Raw genomic sequence first — 24,099 nt, 5'->3', positions numbered from 1 at the left:
CCCCACAAAGCACTATGTATTTGCTGTTACTATAGAAACAAAGGTTTATATTAATGGGCTCATTGTTTTATGTTCCAGTTGGACCTATTACCAGAGCTGCTGCTGTTCTAGAAAATTTAATCCACGCGTTCTGATTTGTGAAAAAGCCGATGTAACGAGCCGTGGTATGACCACTCGTTGTTAATGCTGGACCGTACCATCTTTCTGAATCTTACCCCACTGTTAAAGAGGCAAGAAGTCTTGTAGTAGCATCTAATGGAAACTCCGTTTCACACAGGATGAGCTGTCCATGGCCTCCCACCAGTTTTCCTGTGTTCGAGCGCCCCGTAAGCCGCACTAGCCTTCTCATTTCATGGGCTTTCATTTCAATTAGATATGGTTGATCGTCCACTTTGATCGCGTTCGCCCCAGCTGCTTTTCATCCATGCACATGCTGGTGTGGGTTTTTTTTTTTTTTCTCTCTTTGACTTTACTAAACCCATTAGAATTAACTGTGCTGAGGGCATCTTCAAACATTTTGATTTGTGCTTCCTTCAACTGTCCATCTTTCTGCCCTCGTTTATTTAAAAAAAAAAAACTTGTCAGAAAAACCAGAATGTTCATTCCACTGTTATCGAGTAAATGGATATGCTGTACGGTTTCTGCTGAGCTGCTGGGTCTGTGTGTGGGCATAACTTGCATGTTAGATGACCAAATATTTTATTGGAACGATGAATGGTTTCTGCTGGGTGGCCTGCTGCTCGGTGAAGTAAAAAATAAACTCTGCAAAATTCCACATACGAGCACGTGCAACTTGTTTTCGGAGCACTTTGGAAAACTGGCTGCTGTCCTCGTCTTGCGTGAGGACAGAAGTGTCATCCCAGTGCCGTTTCGGTGCCTGGTTGATTTTTGTGAAGAATTTGAGCGTGGATTGGCATCAGTGTTGCAGTAAAATGGTAAATTGCAGTTTTGAGGAACCCATTATACGTCTCACCAAACCCAGTGCTCATAAGGGTGGCGGTTACAGAGCCAAACAGCTTTTAGTCTGAATCCAAGCTGTGGATCTGTGCATTGACTGACTGGGTGCAACTATGAGCACAGCCTTTAACTCAATATTCTGTAAACCGAAACCTCTCTCTCTCGTGTTTCCCTGTCTGTGGCTGCGCTCCAGTGTAAATCAGAAACATCAGCAAATGCTGAAGGTGGATCATGAAACCTTTTGCTGGCTATTAGTGCTTGGTATTTTGTTTCAAATGTACAAGGGCTCTTAAAGGTTATCTGTGTGTTTTACAAATGTCATCACTTTTTGGGCAAACCATCTTTATATATTTCAGCAAATTTGGCAAAGGTATTTGTTGGTTGGGGTGTTTTTTAAATAATCCCCGCTGGCTGAAAGCCCTGAAGAGGAGGTCATGTTGTGGCTAGGGATGGCGAAAACTAAAAAAAAAAATCTTGACTGACCACCGAGCCTCATTAGCCGGTTAAAGTCGGTTAACCTATGAGTTTAAACAGGGATGCAAACGGCGCGCCTTTTCCACGGCTCGTGCAGATCCGATTTTTTTTTTTAGGGGGGGCGTTGGAGTGTCTGAATAATTTCATCAGAGTAAATTCTGTATTAAAATAACTACATAAGCAAATGCCGTTACAGTCCATGAAAAAGTCGGCATCTGCGCCTTTAGTTTGTGTGGAGAGAGATGATCTGCAATAACATGCATTGTTGGCTACAGACCGAAACACTTTCAGAATGCACTGGCCAAGGCAGGACTAAATTCCATGTGCCTTCTAATAATAATTAAAAAAAAAAAAAAGAATAGTAATTTGTAAGCTAAAAAGCCTGTGTCTACACTTTTCTTTCACAGAGTGGCAGCGGGAGGGCGGGACATGACTGAATGGGTGTTTCTGATTTGTCAGCTGTCGTCCTTACACCGCATGGCACGCCCCAAGCGTTTACAACACAGAATTCCAGGTTCTCCGCTCCAAAATCGGCAGCTTCAAAACGAATTTTTTTTTTTTTTTAACAGACAACCAAAAAAAAAAAATTAACCGGTTGACGTTGATTCGGTCAACCACCGGTCAAACGGTCATCGGTTAACATCCCTAGTTGTGGCTCTGTCTGTCTGTCCATCCCCAGGGTGCTTACCTTCTGAAATCAACTCCTCTCACAATTTTTGGAAGAATTTCACGGAACTTGGCAGGATTCTTTGTTTTATGTCGGTAATACACATGATCAATTCAGTCACATTTTACCAGAGTTACAGCCCTTGATTTGACAAAATTATACTTTGACAATTTCATGAAGGTGTGCTTGCCTTCTGATATCAACTCCTCTTTCAATTTTTGGACCAGTTTCTCAAAGCTTGGAAAAAGGCCTTGTGATATGACGGTAATGCGCGCATTGCGATTTAATTTTGTTTGTGAAAATTTTACCAGAGTTTTGACCGTCGATTAAATAACTTTGACAATTTCATGAGGGTGTACGTTCTTCTGAAATCAACTCCTCTCACGGTTTGTGGAGGAATTTCACCAAACTTGGTAAAATGCTTTGTTATATGATCGTTATGCACAAATTGAAATTTTGTTTAATTTGGGTAACTTTTACCAGAGTTATGCCCTTGATTATTAACAAACTTGTACTTTGGCAATTTCATCAAGGTGTGCTTGCTTTCTGAAATCAGCTTCCCTCACAGTTTTTATCCCCCGCTGGCCGAAAGGCCCGAAGGGGGATTATGTCGTGGTGATGTCCGTCCTGGGAAGGGTGCTCACCTTCTGAAATCAACTCCTCTCTCAATTTTTGGAGGAATTTCATGAAACTTGACAGGATTCTTTGTCGTTAATACGCATATTACAATTTCATTCAATTCGGTCACATTTTACCAGAGTTATGGCCTAGTTGCCAGCGGGGGATATTGTGCTCTCAGAGCACTCGTGTTTATTACGAGATGGCGCACTATAGCATGGGTTCTGTGGATAACATGGCATCGTCCTGTAATAGTTTGCATAAGTGTCTGTTTCAAACACAGACGTGTTTATTAGCACGCTAACAAGTTTGAATCGAAACCCAATCTAAGATGAATTAGCCATTTAAAAAAAAAAGCGCTTTTTTTTTTTTTTTTTTTTTTGTCAGGAGTACTTTTAACCTCAGGTTCCTTTTTAATCTTTTGTAGTTCATGTAAATTAAACTCCACAAAGTCAAGAGTACAACTTTTTAAGTCAACAGTTCGCTGTTTTTACTCATAGGCGGGCAGAATCCAGACTACGTGCTCCATGGCACGGGAGTGAAACAGGATTCTTTGTTATATGTCGGTAATATGCATATTGTAATTTTGTTCAATTCAGTTGCATTCTACCAGAGTTATAGCATACGTAGCAACCAGTGAGGGATATTGTGCTCTCCGAGCGCTCTCTTGGGTGTCGTTCCCCCCCCCCCCCCCCCAAAGTCTCACGATTATCATTTTTAATCTGCATAGTTTGTATAGTCCCTAATATCATGAAGGAAATAAAATTTTCTGTATCTTTCTGACCCATCTTTGCAGTTCCAGTGAAGGCTTGTGGGCACGTTTGTGGTGGTGCTGCTCCTTGAAAGTAGCCTGGAAATTCCCTCAACGTGGGACGTCCTGTCCTTCAACTCATGAATCACTCATGAATCTGGCCAGCCCTTGCTCTCTGAAACATCATGCCTTGTTGCACTGGCTCCCTTCTCAGGTAGGATCCATCATGTCTCCTATTTATTCAGAGAGACCTGCGGAATGTAGACTTCACTATTGCGTCTTGCTTTGCTCTTTCCTCTTAGACTAAACAAAACGTGTTTATCGTAAATAAAACGTGCAATATTGTAAACCAGAATGATGCATCAGTCAAAGCTTGACTCTCTGACATGGCGTTATTGGAAGCCTCGTTTTCTGACTGCTGTATCTTTTTTTATTTTCTTTTTCCACTTTTTCTTACCTTTTGAGCATGTTTTGACCCCCTAACCCTGCAGGAACAGGCCTGAGCAATCAGTGGGTTTCCTGTCTCCTGATTATCTGAGCTTGATTGTTCTGTCAGAGTCCACATCACAGCACAACCTGCCCCACTTCGTGCAGTAGACTGCACGTTAATGACCCACCCCTCAATCACAGGAGGAATGTGCGTTTCCGCACGCACCTCTGCGCCGAGCAGAATCGAGACACGCTGCTCAGAACGATTGCAGCTAAGCGCTGCCAATTTGCAGACCTTGGTTTTGATTGGCCCAGAGTGAAAGTTTAGGTTTGGCTTCGAGAAGCGGCTCATCCGGGGCCGTTTGGGTTTAGCGAGCCGTACGGCCCAGGAATGTTTACGCTGAACTGGTGAGATGGTGACCTGGGGGAGGGGCTGTTCCGCTCAATTGCAGACACATGTTTGCAAAGGATGTGGAGCTGAACAAGGCTGTGTGATCTGCCAGACTTTAAACAGGGTCCTCGCCTGTGGGCAGTTCAGAAGTTTTCCAGTGCGTTTCTCCATCCTCGCCGTTACTGTGGTTGCAGCACAAACACGCTGCCGTGCCGCCTTGCGCTTCTTCTGCGTTCATAATTCAGAGATACTTTTCCAGTCATTTCCACACACTCGTAAACTTTTTTTTTTTTTTTTTTCCCCCTCGTGCAGCTTTGTGTTCCTGGAGTTGCACAGACCACACACGCAAAGCTGAAGTGGGGAAATTTGAGCCATGGAATTTTCAAGATTCTCAGTTTTATATACGTGTATTGGGGGAGTCTTTTAGTGCTTGCACTTCAGAATTGATCTGTTTGTTCTTAAGTCTTGCACTGTCGTATAGTTATCTGCTCTGCCCACTGCTGTTAAACACAAGCATGTGAAATCATGGAAGCAGGCGGAGTTTTGGTGTAACTGTGCCCTTAGCCGTAGGATCAAACAAACTAGACGTCATGTTTGGTCTTTGAAGACAATGTGGCGTTGAGGAGGCTGATAGCTTGAGAACATGCGTAAAATCTGCACTTTTACAGCTCTCCTGCTGCTTCAATTAGACAGCCTTGGCTTAAAGCTGTAAAATTGCAACGGCTTAGTATTTTTGCAGCACTTTCGGAAAGACGCCACCCCTTCTTTTTTTTTTTTAAATAACATTATGTTAATGCCATTTAGCAGACAGTCTTAAATACCCCTTTTCCACCAAATCAGTTCCAGGGCTGGTTCGGAGCCAGTGCTGGTTCACAACTCGTTCAACTTGCAAGCCAGCTGAGAACCAGTTTGCTTTTCCATTGCTCGCGGTGCTAAGCGGAGCCACATCAGTTACGTCGCTGTATACAGAAGTTACGGCGCTACGTTTACATAAACCTTGGCGCGAATATCAAAGCAAAAACAACATGGAAGAAGCAGCAGCGGCAACAATAATAATAATAATAATAATGGATGACTTCGCGTTTGTACAGCTGCTGCTTCTTGTCGCTTAAAAATGGCGATCTTTCGCGGTCTTATTGTTGTTGGCTTTAACAACTCCGCCCCCCCACTGACGTAAGCGGTTCTTTCCTCTGGCCCAGCAGAGAGTTGGTGCTAGCCTGGAACCGGTTTTTCTGGCCCCAGAGCCAGTTCTTTGTCAGTGGAAACAGAAAACCCGGTTCCAAACTAAGCACTGGCCCCGAACCAGCCCTGGAACTGCTTTGGTGGAAAAGGGGCAAAACGGAACAACCTGCCCAGAGCAGTTGGGGGTCGGGTGCCTTACTCAGGGGCACTTTAGCCATTCCTGCTGGTCCAGGGAATCAAACTGGCAACCTTTTGGGCCCCAAAGCTGCTTCTCTAACCATGAGGCCATGGCTTCCCTCTTTTTTTTTTTAAGACCAAAGACATTTTCAGAAAAAAAGCCTAAATACAGGGTTGGTCAAGATTATGACATGTAAATGGTAGAAACCAATCAGATCTGGAGTGGAAGTTCATCAATGGCGTACTGCTGCACCGTCTGTAAGTTGTACTTCTGGCTATGTGAACTTTTTTGCCACCCAAAGCTAAATCCTCAGACGTCTGATGTCCCTGTTAGGGTGTCAAAAAAGTAGGGCCCAATTACACCATCAGCGGTCATGGTGCACCATAAGGTATTAGGCAGAGACCCGTCCACCCGTAAATTTGACGGGCGATTGCCGATTTCAACGGGCAAGTATACACACAGACGGATACTGAAACGGACGATAATGCCGAAAATTTTCGCACATGAATACTCCCACATGTCATCCGATAAATCCAGTTATGTTCCGCCCACACACGGACTGGCCATCGGGAGTAGCGGGAGTTTTCCCGGTGGGCTGGTGGTTCAGCGTGGGCCGGCGGAGAAAAAAAAAAAAAAACAGTTGCGCGCTGGCCTTTAATATGATAAGCAATGTTAACAGTTTCTTTAACAAACTGTTAACATTGCTTATTACAGTTGCGCGCTGGCCTTTAATATAAGCAATGTTAACAGTTTGTTAAAGAAACTGTTAACATTGCTTATCATATTAAAGGCCAGCGCGCAACTGTTTTTTTTTTTTTTTTTTTTTTTTTTTTTTTTTTCCCTCCGCTGGCCCACACTGAACCACCGGCCCACTGGGAAAACTCCCGCTACTCCCGATGGCCAGTCCGTGTGTGGTTCCGCCATCATTTACAAATCGTAAGAAACACAGTTTAATACGAAAAATACTGAAAACTTGAAATGAAAAATCAGAATATTTCATCGTTTCCGCCATTTTGGCCCGCACTGAATCTTGTAACATGCGGACTGAATAAATCGCGAATTCTGATTGGTCGAAAATTGCCAAACACCCTGCGTTGTAGTTTCCTCTTTCTTGGCGGGAGAACCGCATTTTTTTTTTTGCTGACTCACTCTTCTGGATCAAGATGAATCCCAACAAACGCCCCAAATTGAATGTGACAAAAACTGATTCGTTTTTCCACAAAAAGACAGAAAAGGTATGTGTGATACATTGATTAACAAGGGGGTTTCATTGGGGTATGGTAAAATAGAATACTGTTGGTTTTTTTTTTTTTTTTATTAAATACTGTAACTAGATCAAAAGATTATATACAATTCATTGTTGTTTATTTTCTTTTCACTTTTGTTACCAAATCAAACACCATACATACATCTGATACATTCAGGAGTGAAACTGAAAAAAATACAAAGTAAAAATATGCAATATTTCTGATCAAAAATTACACGCCATTTCACCCTGAAAATGTCCTAGAATGCAGGAAATGAAGTCTAAATTTCAAAAATTTTCTGGGGGGCATGCCCCCAGACCCCCCTAGAGGGACTTCGCGCCTGCGGCGCTCGTCTTCGCACCTGCGGCGCTTATCAGGATTATATAAAATATTATTTTTGACTGGTAAATTTCTTTTTCTGCCTAATACCCTATCCCCAAGCTGCTCTGGGTGTGTTGTACGTCACTCTGGAGAACAGCGTCTGCTAAAATGCCTGTAAAGTGGTTGTAGATGATGACACGCATGATCATTATGGCTTTATTTATTTATTTATTTATTTATTTTTTGTTACTTATTCATAATGTCTAACTGTTCTAATCAAAGTTTACTGATATTCTTGAGGGCCTGAAGTTGTCATGGTGATTGTTATATTATAGGTATTTAGCAGACTGTCTTATCCAGAGTGACGTACAGTATACTGGGAACAGTTTGGGTGGGTTGGATGCCTTGCTCAAAGGCACCTTATGCTGCTTTTCCACTACCAACGTGGCTGAGTCGGGCTGAGCCGTGCCGTGCTGAGTTGGGCTGAGTTGAGCTGAGTTGGGCTGTTGGAGTTGCGTTTCGACTACAACCGCGCTGAACCGTGCTGGCTGGAAGTGGGTGGACACATTGGGTGGAGTTAGCGAAAGTGGGTGGATGTCACGTGATGTCGTTAGGCGCCGTGAACAGTGACATCAGTGACCTTTTAAGCGGTAGTCTCACGACCCGGATAGTAAACAATAAACATGGAGGACATGGAGTCGTTAGTGTTGCTGGTCTTGGTGCTGTGGCTTGTTGTCACCGACAACGCCAACAGATACTGGCAAGAGCGTATAGATGAGGCGAGGCGCATAAGGCTTCAGAAATTCTCATACGTAATTCTTCTTCCGGGTTTACGGTGTTTACAGATCCCAGCGTGCTCGCGGGACGTGTGTGGGAATGTGAGGACACTCCTCCTCACCAATCAGCGCACAGGGGAGTGTCTCCTCACGCCCCTAGCCCCACTCGGCTCGGTTTGGCTCGCTTCAGCCCCACTCCAAAACCGTGCGAGTTTTGGGTGCTGAGTAGGGCTGAAGCGAGCTGAGTCGTGCTGCTCTGAGGTAGCTGAAATGCGAGCCGTGTCGGGCTGAAGTGAGCTGAAAAAGGGTAGTGGAAAAGGGCCATTAGCCATACCTGCTGGTCCAGGGAATTGAACCAGCAACCTTTTGGTCCCAAAGCTGCTTCTCTAACCATTAGGCTTTCCCTGGTTTAAATGATTTCAATGGTGCCGTCCTTGATCTAAGCAACTCACAGATCCAGACCTGATTTTCTGCCCGTTTTGCAGAAAACTGGTGAAGATCAGTAACCAGTTCTGGAACCAGCACCGTAGTGTGTGTGTGTGGGGGGGGGAGGTCTACCCGAAGCATCCTTTTTACTTCCTGTTGCTAGCTGTTGACACCCTAGTATAAAAGTGTCTATTTTGCTCTAGAAGGAAGGTTTGTGCCACAAGATAAGGCCTCTTTATCGCTTGTCCCCTTTGGAATGCACAAGCAGGTAATGGAAAATGCCTTTCCACACCAGCGTCGGGGCCCCGAGCACCTCGTGAAAGCAAGCGGTGCGAGCGGCGGCACCAGATGAGCTCAATTTCACAGGAAAAAGCAAAACAACTGCCCCTCACCACCCCCACCCAGCGATAAGAAAACAGATCTCCAACAGTAGCACAGCATGTCTCTTCAGTCTGTATGGATAAGGGAGGAGGGGATGCTTTTAAACACTGTGTGGCAGACATCTAGATTTGTAAGCCCATGGAAGAGTGGCTGTGCAGACAGTGTGGCAGCACGAATTCTGCAGAGTGTGAAAGTGATCTGTAAGAGAAGAACCTCCTCGTGAATCCATTAAGGCCTTTTTGCTTGGCGTGGCAGAGTCACTCAGACTACCTGCACGAAGTACATTTTTGTGCCTTGGTTCATATGGCATCCTGTCTTTCGACTTGCGCCGCTTAAACAGCGCGCTCGGTGTTTTTTAAACTCCTCTAACGAGCCATATGACACGTCTCTTCATATTCGCGGGGAGTGCGTGTGAATGAGGAAGTTGTTTTCCCCGAACGCTTTATCTGAACAGCGTTCGCAGGTCCGCATTCATTAGAATGTGTGACTTGGCAGGCAGGAATTCACTCTCGTTAAAAGAGCCCACATTATGGAGAAGGGTTGATCTTTCCCAGGTACAGAAAAGTGTGTTCTGAAGTAAAACAGACCGCTGGAGAGGAATGCCTTTGGTTATGGTGTATGAAGTCCTCAGAGATGTGGCGTTCCAGTAATGATAAGCAGCTGATCCGGACAGCTCTCGAACGTTTCTATCCACGCAGATGCTTTCATGAAAAAGCAAAGTTGTAAAGGGTTTCCTGACTTTTGTAGAATTATTTTGGATTCAGTATTCCAATTAATTTACAGGTTCAAGCTAGTAAAGTGGTGTGATTGATTTGATTCCCCCCCGCCCCCCTTGTTCTGTTGGCAGCGGTCTTGTACCAGTGTGGGAAATTGCACTGTAGAGAGTTTATTCTGCAGAACTGAAACATGGATGTTGGCCAGCCGTTCCTTTCAGTAACAGCTATTAATCTTGCGTAGCATTGCAGCCTTGTGTGTGATCGTGTGCGAGTGTGAGTGCTTTGTCCAGATAGCACTTTTTGTTCTTGGAATGTGTCGGAGCATGTGGGTCTTCTAACGCTCTGCCTTATTTTCAGCTGCATGGAGTAATTACAGGCTGGCCTGAGGCTCTCCAACCAGCAACTCCGCAGTAGTCTCTGCACAAGTTTCCCAGGAGCTGCTGGAGGCCAGACTGGAGGCCTGGTCTCAACCACAGTGCTTTTACTTTCGCAAATGATGTCAGCCTGCTTCTATTAACTACTGTAGTTGCAGGAGAATAATTTCACCTGCATAAGTTCCTGAGAGTGATCTTGGCCACACGCAGCTGAGAAAGTGATCTCTGATCTCCTGACAGAAAAGGAAGGTGACTGAAGGCTGCTAGAACGGACAGTAATCATCTGCAGGGTTGTTCCGATGCGCCATATGTGTGCTATTTGAAATGAGAACGTCTGAGAGCAGCCTGCACACAGTTCAACGTTTTGTCTAGACTCTCTTGGAACAGTCGAAGTTAGAATGTCTTTATTTTTATTCATGAAGCAGACCGGCAGTGAAGGCAAACAAAACCAAAAGCTGAACTCAAACTGAGCCTTTCTGGCGTTTCACGAAATATACACATGTACAAAAATCTTTTTTTTTGTTTTTATTTATTCAAAATATCGCTCCGGAGCACACATTTAACAAGAGATGTTTGTTTGTTTTTTTTGGTTCCTGGAGACTTGTATATTCGTTCTTGATAAAAAGTGAATAATGTGTAGTAAGTGATTTTGTGTGTGAGAAGAGCTCTTTTCCAAAACGCGATAAACACCAAATTAAAAAAAAAAAGAAAAAAGTTCATCGCGCTGTTCTGCTGTGTACTGAGCCTATTCACTGCTCCATTAATGTTTCATGCCAGATCGCTATATTTCCTTGTTTATATGTGCTGCAAATTGAAGTTTCTCTCCAAAACGCAATAGGCGCTACACTTTTTTTTTTTTTTTTTTTTGGTTGAGTGCGACATTTCCTCTAGACCAGAGTTCGGTCAGCGTTCTACACTATCCCACATGGCGGCGCCCAGAAGTGAGGAGTTTTGTTTGCTTGTGTAGCTTCTTGAGCACAAATAACTTTTGCAAATGGTAGTTGTGAATACTTTTTGATGGTTCTGAAGAATTGAACTAACTGGCCATTTGTTATTTATGGCCCTTTTCCACTACCCTTTCTCAGCTTGCTTCAGCCCGACACGGCTCGCGTTTCGGCTACCTCAGAGCAGCACGACTCGGCTCGCTTCAGCCCTGCTTAGCACCCAAAACTCGCACGGTTTTAGAGTGGGGCTGAAGTGAGCCAAACCGAGCCGAGTGGGGCTAGGGGCGTGAGGAGACACTCCCCTGTGCACTGATATTGGTGAGGAGGAGTGTCCTCACATGCCCACACACGCCCCGCGAGCACACTGGGATCTGTAAACACCGTAAACCTGGAAGAAGAATTACGAATTACGAGAATTTCTGAAGCCTCATGCGCCTCGCCTCATCTATACACTCTTGCCAGTATCTGTTGGCGTTGTCGGTGACAACAAGCCACAGCACCAAGACCAGCAACACTAACGACTCCATGTCCTCCATGTTTATTGTTTACTCTCCGGGTTGTGAGACTACCGCTTAAAAGGTCACTGATGTCACTGTTTGAGCCGCCTAACGACATCACGTGACGTCCACCCACTTTCGCTAACTCCACCCAATGTGTCCACCCACTTCCAGCCAGCACGGTTCAGCGCGGTTGTAGTCGAAACGCAACTCCAACAGCCCCGCTCAGCCCGACTCAGCACGGCACGGCTCAGCCCGACTCAGCCGCGTTGGTAGTGGAAAAGCGGCAATAGTTGTTTTCTGGGTTGGACCGTCTTAAAACACAAGATTAAACATAAATGAAATGTTTATTTAAGTGTTTATTTGATTTTATTATAAATTGTATGATAAGTTCCTGATATTGTATATCTACAGCATATTCTCTTGTTTTAAAAACAAAGATGGAAAAAATGGATTTATAGCATTTTGAAAAAAAATATATAATACTTTGGATTTACAAAAAGACAAAGATTTGTCAGTTATTGTTAATGTTCAGACTGAACCAACTATCTATTATAACAAGATAAATTAAATATTTTGCAAAATTTGTGTACACACACAGTGGTGCTTGAAAGTTTGTGAACCCTTTAGAATTTTCTATATTTCTGCATAAATATGACCTAAAACATCAGATTTTCACACAAGTCCTAAAAGTAGATAAAGAGAACCCAGTTAAACAAATGAGACAAAAATATTATACTTGGTCATTTATTTATTGAGGAAAATGATCCAATATTACATATCTGTGAGTGGCAAAAGTATGTGAACCTCTAGGATTAGCAGTTAATTTGAAGGTGAAATTAGAGTCAGGTGTTTTCAATCAATGGGATGACAATCAGGTGTGAGTGGGCACCCTGTTTTATTTAAAGAACAGGGATCGATCAAAGTCTGATCTTCACAACACGTTTGTGGAAGTGTATCATGGCACAAACAAAGGAGATTTCTGAGGACCTCAGAAAAAGCGTTGTTGATGCTCATCAGGCTGGAAAAGGTTACAAAACCATCTCTAAAGAGTTTGGACTCCACCAATCCACAGTCAGACAGATTGTGTACAAATGGAGGAAATTCAAGACCATTCAGTGTGTTTACATGCACATAGAGAGAATCGAATTTCTGCCGTTGCTCGACTGAAATCGAAGTTCAAAATGCCATGTATACACCTTAATTCGGCTGAAATTGAACCGAACTTGATTTCTCGGAATTGAGCTACACGACCTAGATTATGCGATTTCTGCCGAGCTACTTGGTGCACGTATACCCTATTGAGCTACGTATTCGAGCTACTTACTTCAGCACTGCCCCTTCCGGGAGTGACGAGTGACGAGACCACAAGGGAAACACAACAGCCTCAGTCGGCATGACAACGTCATGAATCTTTTCTTTTTGTGGCATTGTTTGCACTGTTAAAATTTAGCTCACTTACTGTATCACCAAATACATCTGTACAGCTGTTGCATAGCTGTGAATTGTGTACATAAACAATTCAGTGCGTGTGTGAGATATATATATATATATATATATATATATATATATATATATATATATATATATATATATATATATAAATAAAAATTGTGTCCAGCATCTGAAGAATGTCAATAAAAGCAAAACAATTGAACTTTTTGTGTGTTTATTAAGACAAGTTAAATTGTAAGCAAAAAAAAATTTTTGTAAGCAAAAAATGGACTTTAGAAAAATATTGTGCAAAATAAGTTGTCTTACGAAACAGTGGTCTGCGCCGGACAGTTTGTAGCCATACGGTCTGTTAGAGCAAGCCTAACAGCTTGAACACGGAACTGCTAGTGTTGCCAGATTGGGGGTTTTAAGTGCATGTTAGCGGATTTGAACATGTTTTGGGCTGGAATACGTCAGCAGTATCTGGCAACACTATAGCTCTTCATGACGACAACCGGAAGTGTACCAACATGATGGGGCGTGTAGCGCCACGTGTGGCTCGGGTGCACAATGCACCTTGCACAATAGCCCGATTTCACTTGTGCATGTAGGATTGGATTTCTCTGGCACCCCTGCTGGGACCCTTTGCTCGATTACCGACAGCAGCTCGATTTGGACGTGCATGTAAACGTACTGAGTGTTACCCTCCCCAGGAGTGGTCGACCAGCAAAGATCACTCCAAGAGCAAGGCGTGTAATAGTCGGCAAGGTCACAAAGGACCCCAGGGTAACTTCTAAGCAACTCAAGGCCTCTCTCACATTGGCTAATGTTCATGAGTCCACCATCAGGAGAACACTGAACAACAATGGTGTGCATGGCAGGGTTGCAAGGAGAAAGCCACTGCTCTCCAAAAAGAACATTGCTGCTCGTCTGCAGTTTGCTAAAGATCACGTGGACAAGCCAGAAGGCTATTGGAAAAATGTTTTGTGGATGGATGAGACCAAAATAGAACTTTTTGGTTTAAATGAGAAGCGTTATGTTTGGAGAAAGGAAAACACTACATTCCAGCATAAGAACCTTATCCCATCTGTGAAACATGGTGGTGGTAGTGTCATGGTTTGGGCCTGTTTTGCTGCATCTGGGCCAGGACAGCTTGCCATCATTGATGGAACAATGAATTCTGAATTATACCAGTGAATTCTAAGCCCATGTTTACATTAGACCGTATCAGCGGATCATCAGATTAACGTTTTTAAAACGATTAGTGTGCACACAGCAACACCAATACACGGATACGCTCGGCTCCGCAGGCATCCTGCGCTCCAAATCACTCCGCCCTGAACAGCGAGTGCCCTCTGGAGGGTGCGCACTCCGGCCCTGCGCAGCTCACAGAGCGCGCGAGTGAAGTGCACAAGCTGTGATTAGGGACTGAGCCGCTGTGTGTGTGATCCCAGCGCATATCACTTACCACTTGCAAGTGGAAGGATGGCAAGCCTAAAGACAATCATAACTACACAATGGGCAGTATTTGCATCAGTATTTTCATACTTTTATACTCTTTAATGAAAGGTGATACAAGGCGGAAGTCCGTGCCGTTTTTCAGCAGTCGCGTCACATGACCAACGCCAGCGAATCAGGAAGGTGGATGTCACAGTGACGTTGTCCAATGACGACGCCAGCTAGAGCTCAGCACAGCGTATCCGCGTATTCTCAATGTTTACACAGCACCGGAGCTGACACGATCTGGATTGAATACGTGGACCCTGGCGGATTCCCGTTTCCTGGCATTTCCAGGCGGTTTAATGTAAACGGACAGTGCATCCGCGAAGAAAACGAGACAGATACGGTCTAATGTAAACTTGGCCTAAAGGAAAATGTCAGGACATCTGTCCATGAACTGAATCTCAAGAGAAGGTGGGTCATGCAGCAAGACAATGACCCTAAGCACACAAGTCGTTCTACCAAAGAATGGTTAAAGAAGAATAAAGTTAATGTTTTGGAATGGCCAAGTCAAAGTCCTGACCTTAATCCAATCGAAATGTTGTGGAAGGACCTGAAGCGAGCAGTTCAAGTGAGGAAACCCACCAACATCCCAGAGTTGAAGCTGTTCTGTATGGAGGAACGGGCTAAAATTCCTCCAAGCCGGTGTGCAGGACTGATCAACAGTTACCGGAAACGTTTAGTTGCAGTTATTGCTGCACAAGGGGGTCACACCAGATACTGAACGCAAAGGTTCACATACTTTTGCCACTCAGATATGTAATATTTGATCATTTTCCTCAATAAATAAATGACCAAGTATAATTTTGTCTCATTTGTTTCACTGGGTTCTCTTTATCTACGTTTAGGACTTGTGTGAAAATCTGATGTTTTAGGTCATATTTATAAGGAGCATTTCCCCCCCCCAGTTTCTGGTTGACAGTACGCTGTGCACATTCAGGCTGCTGCTTCTCACCGGAGATTTTATTGGGGAATATAGAAACGGGTTCTGTCCGGTCATGTTTTCGTTTCCAGGCCTATTTCTATTTATTTATTTTTATTTATTTATTTATTTAATTACTGAAGATATCTTCATGAAACTTTTGTATGCATATCAAGCAACATGTGAACTGGTGCCTTTTGCTATTTTGGATTTTTGAAAAAAAGTGTTTTTCACATTTTTACATTTAAATAAATAAAAATAGACTTTGACTTTGTTTCTAAGAGCAATGTTAGTTTCCGGAGCATATATCCAAAACTATTCATGATACAGGTTTGAAACTTGGTATACATGTTAACAAGGTGATGTAGATGTGCCTTTTCATACTAAAATTTGAGAAATTTAAATTTTTCATGTTTCCATGAAAACAATGTCAGACTTCGTCTCTCGGTTAGTCTTGGGGGTAGGTTTTGTTTCTGGAGCAGAACTTGAAAACTGAGTGGTATGGTCTTGAAAGTTGATATACGTGTTGATTAAGTAATGTATATGTGCCTTTTGATACTAAGAAATGTGAGATTTAAATTTTTTAGCTCCCCTGGACCAAAGGTCTGGTGGGATTATGTCATGGGCTGCTGAGGTCAGTATAAAGAGGTAGGGTTGGTTTCCTGCAGCAGAACATAACTTCTTGAAACTTAGTATATAGGGCAGGGGATATAGATGACTTTTGTTTATTTTTGGTGTTTGTGTAGTGTCTTTTTGCTTGAGTGTTTTGTCCGCCGGTTGTGGTGTGGCTCCAGACCCAGTTTTGGGCGTTGGTTCCTTCCAAGCCTTGGTTCGCTGTGGGTGATGCCTGTACTCCTCACTATGGACTGCAGTGAGCTTGTTGCTCTTTTAACATTGTGGTTGTCCAGTGCTCTGTGCGGCGGTGCTTTTGTTTGTCGCGGTGTTCCGAGCGATGTTGCTCGGTGGCGTCGCGTCGGCTGTGCAGGTGGTTTGGGACGTACCAGCGCTCTGCGTGGCGGCGCTTCTGTGCTCGCTTTGTGGATCCGTGGCGCGGTGTTCTGAGCGATGTTGCCTGGCGGTAGCTGTGTAGGCAATGTGGGATTTATCTTCGTGCACCTTTTGGTGGGACTGTGGCAGCTACACCACTGGAATGACATTCTGACCCTTCTTTTGGTGGACTTTATTGCAAAGCAACCTTGGGTATGAGAGAGGCGTTATAAATTAAACTGTTTTTTTTTTTTTTTTATTATTAATAAATAGGTACACTCTAATTTAGGAAGGCCTTCTTGATGCAGCCCTTCCAAACATCTTGTTGTCTGGGGTGTGATTAGTTTTACAACCCCGGGAATCAAGTACATTTTGCACTTCCAAGCACATGACTTGTGAGGTCCATCATGTAATGCCTCTCGTGGTGATGGATGGGGGTGGGGTTTTGTTTTGTTTTTTTTTTGTTTTTTTTTAATGTGTGCAGCCATGCAAAAACAGGATGTGGTCAAAGGACTTGCCCAGCTGAACATCCTGTTTCTCTATAAAATTTGTACTATGTTTAAATTTTATTACATCTCCATTTATTCCAAGAGTGCTGCAGTGTGTATTTGAGTGTTTTTTGCTTTGTCAGAAACTGTTTGGGTGTACTCGCGCTAGGCGATCCGTACCGCACCCGAGCACGTTTGACCCCCATAGTCTGGTTCATTCGACTAGTGTGATCACTGTGTACCACGCTCGGGTGCAATTCACTTGGACCGCATGGAAGAGGTACAGTCGGGCTCGTGCACTGTGTGATCACTAACCGCACAGAACTCGAAAGCTATAGTGTGCGCTTTTTTAATTTGTCGGGTTAATAACAGGTCTGGTTCTCACCTTATTGATGAACAAGAATTGTCATCGGTGAGTAACGCTGCATCATGATGACCTAAGCGCAATAGATGACTTGCAACCACGTGATCAAATTTTTGTGCTACGTCATGAGCATCCGCCACGATGGTGGATATGCAAAGCAACTAGGACGGCAGCCGCTGAAAGCGTGTCTGTAAACAATGAGTGTGTTTACATGCACATAGAGAAAATCGAATTTCTGCCGTAGCTCGACTGAAATCGAAGTTCTAAATGGCATGGAAACACCTTAGCTCTGCTGAAATTGAACCGAACTTGATTTCTCGTAATCGAGCTACAAGACCTAGATTATGCGATTTTTGCCAAGCTACTTAGTGCATGTAAACCCTGTCGAGCTACTTACTTCAGCACTGCCCCTTCCGGGAGTGACGAGACCACAAGCGGGAAACACGACAGCCTCGGTCGGCATGACAACAGTAGTAGCGAGCAGCAGAAGAGGTCAGGAGGAACAAACGAAGAAGAGAAAATGGCGAGCAGAAACGTGCACTTCTGGAGCACCGAGGAGACAGAGTTCATGCTCATTCAGCTTAAGGAGTTGAATATATTAAAATTCATGGACGGGAGAAAAACGCGCAATGGAGAACACGGAACTGATAACTTTTGTTTACACTCTTGAATAGCTCTTCATGATGACAACCGGAAGTGTACCAACACGATGGGGCGTGTAGCGCCACCTGTGGCTCGGGTGCACAATGTACCTCACACAATAGCTCGATTTCCTTGTGTGCATGTAGGATTGGATTTCTCTGGCACCCCTGCTGGGACCCTTTGCACGATTACCGACAGTAGCTTGATTTGGATGTGCATGTAAACGCACTGAATGCTGAGTTTTCTCAGTATTACCACGATTTGAACAGTCAAGCAAAGGTTTGATAGAATTCTGTCGTTTTGACCCATATTTAAAAAAAAAAAAAAAAATCAAGCCTTTTCTGAAGATAACATGCTTCTACTGACCAAGTACCCAGATATCGCATTCTATCTGGTTTGGCTGCCGAAGAATCAAGTCCGACCTTGGATGAAACATAGCCCATGTTCTGAGTGGGTGCCCAGTCTGGATTGTTTCTATCATATATAATTTTGCTGGCGCTCCTAGAAGCAAAATGGTAATACACGTTAAAATTATAACGACAAGAGAACGCTCATTTTATAGCAAAATTCTAGCAACACGAAATAAAATTCTTCCATGATCTCGAGAAAGCTTTTGAATCTTACCTGAGATAAAATGATTACTGCAAACACAAGCTATTTTGGTCTCTGTTATGGGTTGTTGTATAATCAGGGTACGCAAGCTAAAAATCACATTTAACACTTATCTTCAATATCAAAAGGCTTGACTAAATAAACTTGGTTGTTTATTGTAGCCCTGTGATCGCTCTATTTACCAAGCAAAAAAATGTGGTGATAACGTTATTTTTGGTGAATGTATGGCAATATGTCATATTTAGCAAAATTACTCGTGTCATTTAGAAAAAGTGCTTTTTTTTTTTTTTAACCACAGATAGCTCCAAAAGGGATGCACTTAAATCATTCTTTATACCATAAAACACACATTTGGTTCCATATCATTGGAAACATTAGTTAAGTTTTAATGTTGAATGCCAGTAAGTTTTCAGACTATTTTGATCAAATTAGTATGGAATTGTGTCAAAAAAATGTCCTCTCCGAGACAGCTAATTTTTCAATGTAAAATAACATATCTAAAATGATGATTTTCATCCTAAAATGTGGTCAAGATATTGGGACATAAATATTAGAGACAACTAACACAAAGCTTACAGTCTTATATTTAAAAGCGCTATGGAAGTAGTGGATTCTGAATTGTCAAAAAAAATGTCCTCTCTGAGAATCACTTCATTTGTTTCTCCCAAATTATAGCAGATTACACAAAACTACCATACACACGTCAAAAAATTACCTGAAATCTGTTCTTTAACTTGTCCTTCACTTAAAAACTGGTACAAGAACAAGTTTGAATCAATTTGAATTTTGGACCCCTGTGTAGGGCTGCATGATTATGGAAAAAATGATGATCACGATTATCTTGATCAAAATTGTAATCACGATTATTAATCACGATTATTCTTGATGTTAGGGAAATCACTTAAATTTTATTTCACTATATTCAAACAAACAATATGAACAGCTTTCAGTGCAGAATGAAATTTAAAAGAGAAATTCTGATTTCCAAATGACAAATAAATGAAATTTATCCAAGAAATTACCAAAGGATGAAGGAACTGAAAACTCAATTGCAACAATTACATAGCATTATACTGAGGCCTACAAGTTTTTTAGCTAGAAAGAGCAGCCTATCAACATGCTCTGGCTTTAAACATGAGCGAAGGCAGGTCACAACATTGCCTCCAGTGCTAAATAGTCTGTTGTTCTGACATATGGCCCTTTTCCACTACCCTTTTTCAGCTCACTTCAGCTCGCTTCAGCTCACTTCAGCCCGACACGGCTCGCGTTTCGACTACCAAAAACCAGCACGACTCAGCTCGCTTCAGCCCTGCTTAGCCCCTAAAACTCACACTGTTTTGGAGTGGGGCTGAAGCGAGCCAAACCGTGCCGACTGAGGCTGGAGGCGTGAGTAGACACTCCCCTGTGCACTGATTGGTGAGGAGGCGTGTCCTCACATGCCCACACACGCCCCGCGAGCGCGCTGGGATCTGTAAACACCGCAAACCCGGAAGGAGAATAATTATGAATTACGAGAATTTCTGAAGCCTTATGCGCCTCGCCTCATCTATACGCTCTTGCCAGTATCTGTTGGCGTTGTCGGTGACAACAAGCCACAGCACCAAGACCAGCAACACTAACGACTCCATGTCCTCCATGTTTATTGTTTACTATTCGGGTCGTGAGACTACCGCTGAAAAGATCACTGAATCAGTGACATACAGAGCATCGTGGACGAGTTCGCGGAGCGCAAGGCTCGTCGTATGCCCTTCAAATAATGCGCGCAGTAGGCTATTGATGTTTTATTATGAGCCATGTACAGTATGTCGCCGAATGTTTTTTGTTTGAGTTACATGTTCGTTTGAAGGACTTAATGTACAAAATAACATAGTTGCACCCCGTAGTGTTGAAATTGGTAAACACAGTGCATTCAGTGAGGTTTGCACCGCCCTCCTTTTATTTCTGACTCTTCCTGTCAGCGTTGCAACCTCTGAGCGCTCATTCGTATGCCCTTCAAATAATGTGCGCAGTATAGGCTATTGATGTTTTATTATGAGCCATGTACAGTATCCTAATGTTTTTTGTTTCTGAGTTACATGTTCGTTTGAAGGACTTGATGTACTAAATAACATATAGTTGCACCCGGTAGTGTTGAAATTGGTAAACACCGCAGTTGCGGACATTTTGTAGCCTAAAATGATGTTATGATAAGCTTTAATAAAATGCCCGGTCATTTGCCCTGCCCCCGACCCGGCTCTGACTTGTTCCGCCACTGTCACTGATGTCACTGTTTGCGCTGCTTAACGACATCACGTGACGTCCACCCACTTTCGCTAACTCCACCCAATGTGTCCACCCACTTCCAGCCAGCACGGTTCAGCGCGGTTGTAGTCGAAATGCAACTTCAATAGCCCCGCTCAGCTCGACTCGGCTCGACTCGGCACGGCACGGCTCAGCCGCGTTTGTGGTGGAAAAGCGGCAATAGTTAGCTTTTCTCTCTCACCTCAATCTGTTACCTACTCTCACACTCACCCCTTGAAGATACCGCTGCACTGAAGCTCTGCGCACTTGGCCAGTGTTGCCAGATGCTGCTGACGTTTTCCAGCCCAAAATATGTTCAAAATGCACTTAAAACCACCCAATCTGGCAACACTGCACTTGGCTTGCTTGCTTATTTAGGCGGAGCAATGAAACCTTACATGCGTCGGTTCGCCCCCTAATGGTTTGGCGGAGTACTGGTCAAAAAGTGCTTGATCAGATATACAGCAGAGCTCGCATTTTAAATGGAAATAAATTGGAATTTTCATTTAATTTAATCGTGGCAGCCAAAATCACGATTTTCAATTAAATTCGATTAATTGTGCAGCCCTACCCCTGTGACACAAACTTTGTACCCTGATTGTAAAACAACCTTTAGATCAGTGCTACCGATGTTCAGCCGTGCTCGTCTCCTCTCCGTACTAAGCCTCAGTTTCCTCGCCCTCTTTCTGAATCACGGATGGAACTTTTAAAAAATCGGAACGTGCCACGGTCACGAGTACTGTTGTGACCACAACCATATACAGCAGAAAGATATGGCAGAGCTAAAAGAACGCTTAGTAAAGCAGTGGAAAAACAAAGTTATGCACACGTGACTCTTTTTTTTTTTTTTTTTTTTGTCTGGAATGTCGCTTGACCCCGCATTTGTATATCCACCAACATGGCCGACATCCGGGTTTCTATTTTGCTTTGATGTCACTTGCAAGTCAAGTACCCCTTTTCCACCAAATCAGTTCCAGGGCTGGTTCGGGGCCAGTGCTGGTTCACAACTCGTTCAACTTGCGAGCCAGCTGAGAACCAGTTTGCTTTTCCATAGCTCGCGGTGCTAAGGGAAGCCACGTCAGTTATGTCGTTGTATACGTCAGTTACGTCGCTACGTTTGCATAAACCTTGGCGCGAATATCGAAGCAAAAAACAACACGGAAGAAGCAGCAGCAACAACAACAATAATAATGGATGACTTCGCGTTTGTACAGCTGCTGCTTCTCGTCGCTTAAAAATGGCGATCTTTCGCAGTCTTATTGTTGTTGTTGGTCTTAACAACTCCGCCCCCCTGCTGACGTAAGCGGTTCTTTCCTCTGGCCCAGCAGAGAGTTGGTGCTAGCCTGGAACCGGTTTTTCTGGCCACAACGCCAGTTCTTTGTCAGTAGAAACAGAAAACCCGGTTCCAAACTAAGCACTGGCCCCGAACCAGCCCTGGAACTGCTTTGGTGGAAAAGGGGCAAAGGATATGAGCACAGGTCAGTGGAGGAAGAGGTGTGGGGGACCGTCGCTCTCAGGAGCAGTACAAGGCAGTCATTCCTTGTAAGTAAGCCCTTTAGTTTTTAATCCCCCACCCAAACAAAAAATTTACAGGTTCCGTCCGTCCGGTCAAGTTTTCGTTTCCGGGCCATATCTTTAAAACCACTGAAGATATCTTCATGAAATTTTGTATACATATCAAGCAACATGTGAACTGGTGCCTTTTTCTTATTTTGGATTTTTGAAAAAAGTATCTTTCAAAATTTTACATTAAAACAATACATTTTAACTTGGTTTCTAAGAGCAGTGTTCGTTTCCAGAGCATATATCCAAAACTATTCATGATACGGATTTGAAACTTGGTATACATCTTAACAAGGTGATGTAGATGTGCCTTTTCATGCTGAGAAATTTAAAATTTTTCGTGTTTCCATGAAAACAGTTTGAGACTCTCAGGTTAGTCTTGGGTAGGTTTTGTGTCCGGAGCAGAACTTGAAAACCATGAGTGGTATGATCTTAAAAGTTGGTATGCGTGTTGATTTAAAGGATATGGGACATGGATTTTTTTTCTGGGCATAATAATGTATAAAGGACATAAGAAATGCCATCTAAATCACTGCAGGGCGTCAAAAATGTGAAAATCATCACATTATTCAAGTTTTCTATACATCAGCGTAAAACAAGGATTCATTAATGAGCTAGGTGGTCACGTGACCCGTGACGTCACAAAAACTTTCCAAGGAGCCAGCGCTTGGGAATCTAATGTAAACAGGTTACCGAAATGGACACCATCGACAGTGATATTCCCGATGTTTCACAGAGATGTGAAGTTAGACCCTATCAATTCAAACCGATAGCTGGAAATTCACATGAACATGGATCTTGTCTTTACTCTGACGGGTCAGATGATTGAGAGTGAGAGTTCATTCAGCCCTCATGAAACTGAAAGCGGTCGGCTGGATAACACTTCCTGGTAAGTTAAAAACAATTCTGCTCAAAGGCTAATGATCTGTTGAAAGAAGTATTATTTTTGTATCATACATTGAAAGTTCATCATAGATCTAGCTAAAGTCCGTTGCAAGCTAGGTTTTTTTTTTTTTTGCTGATATTTTTCGAGATTGATTGAGATACAATGCTTCCAGAGTCCGAGATGAAAACATTCAAAATGGCGAAACGAGTCAGAATTATGATAATCAATAATTGATACACCCAAAATTATAATACTAATCCTTACCTCGGCTTTTAGTCGCTTAGCGCAGAGGTCTTCAACAGGGGGGGTCGCGAAATCGCACCGGATCACTCGTATCAACAAAAATATTCCTGCCCTGTCCCCTGGCCTCTGTGCAGAGATGCAAACAGCGTGCCTTTCGGCGGATGCCGCCTTTTTCACGGCTGAATCGCACAGATCCGATTTAAAAAAAAAAAAAAAAAATAGCGATCTTGGTTCATGGAGCATGAGGCATGAAGTGTAAGGATGAGAGAGGGGCGGTTTGGGTCGGGAAGCTGCGCGCATTTGTGCAGCCTGGCGCAGGTGTGCGTGGCTTCCCGATTTGAACTGTTGTGTTTTTTTTGTTGTTTTTTTTTTTTTTTTCCTCTCATCCTTATGCTTCCTGTTTCATGAATTAATATCGCTCAGTACCTGAGTATTAATGTTGAAAGAATCCTCAGTGAAATGGTCCGAATACAGTTTGTGGGAAACAGTAGGTGCAAAGGTTTTTTTTTTTTTTTTCCAGCAGGTGTTCTGTAAAGTTGTCCTACCAAGCCTACTGCGCATGCGCAAAGCCTACTGCGCATGCGCAGGAGGGCCCACACTTTCCTCAGCTTCGGGTCCTTGGGGAATGCAAAAAAACTTACTCCAGGGCATTTCCCATTGGAATTATTGCAACCATAAGCAGCACAATACACCATGATGTCCAGTGTACTTTAAAGACTATAAAAACAGTTTTCTTGTCATCCACTTCTCCATATTCATCTACCCGCTTGTGCTGTGCCCAAAAGTTTTTGTGACGTATGATCACGTGACAGCGGCTCTTCCGGTTGCAAAAAATGCATATCGGAAGTC

At 43.3% G+C, this 24,099-nt stretch overlaps 1 protein-coding gene across 2 annotated transcripts in view; it reads left to right on the top strand.

The window, feature by feature from the left end:
- bmpr1ab (bone morphogenetic protein receptor, type IAb) overlaps positions 1–24,099 on the top strand; it is a 112,298-nt gene that overhangs the window by 19,013 nt on the left and 69,186 nt on the right. For both annotated transcript variants that reach the window (XM_060940234.1, XM_060940233.1), the window contains exon 2: positions 3,513–3,681. The gene's annotated coding sequence lies outside the window, so the exon portion shown is untranslated. The remainder of the gene's footprint in view (positions 1–3,512; positions 3,682–24,099) is intronic.

This window comes from Neoarius graeffei, chromosome 14 (genome assembly GCF_027579695.1).
Source record: "Neoarius graeffei isolate fNeoGra1 chromosome 14, fNeoGra1.pri, whole genome shotgun sequence".
NCBI classification, from domain to species: Eukaryota; Metazoa; Chordata; class Actinopteri; order Siluriformes; family Ariidae; genus Neoarius; species Neoarius graeffei.
The sequence above is the reverse complement of the archived record's forward strand: the minus strand, read 5'-3'. Positions and strand labels throughout refer to the sequence as shown.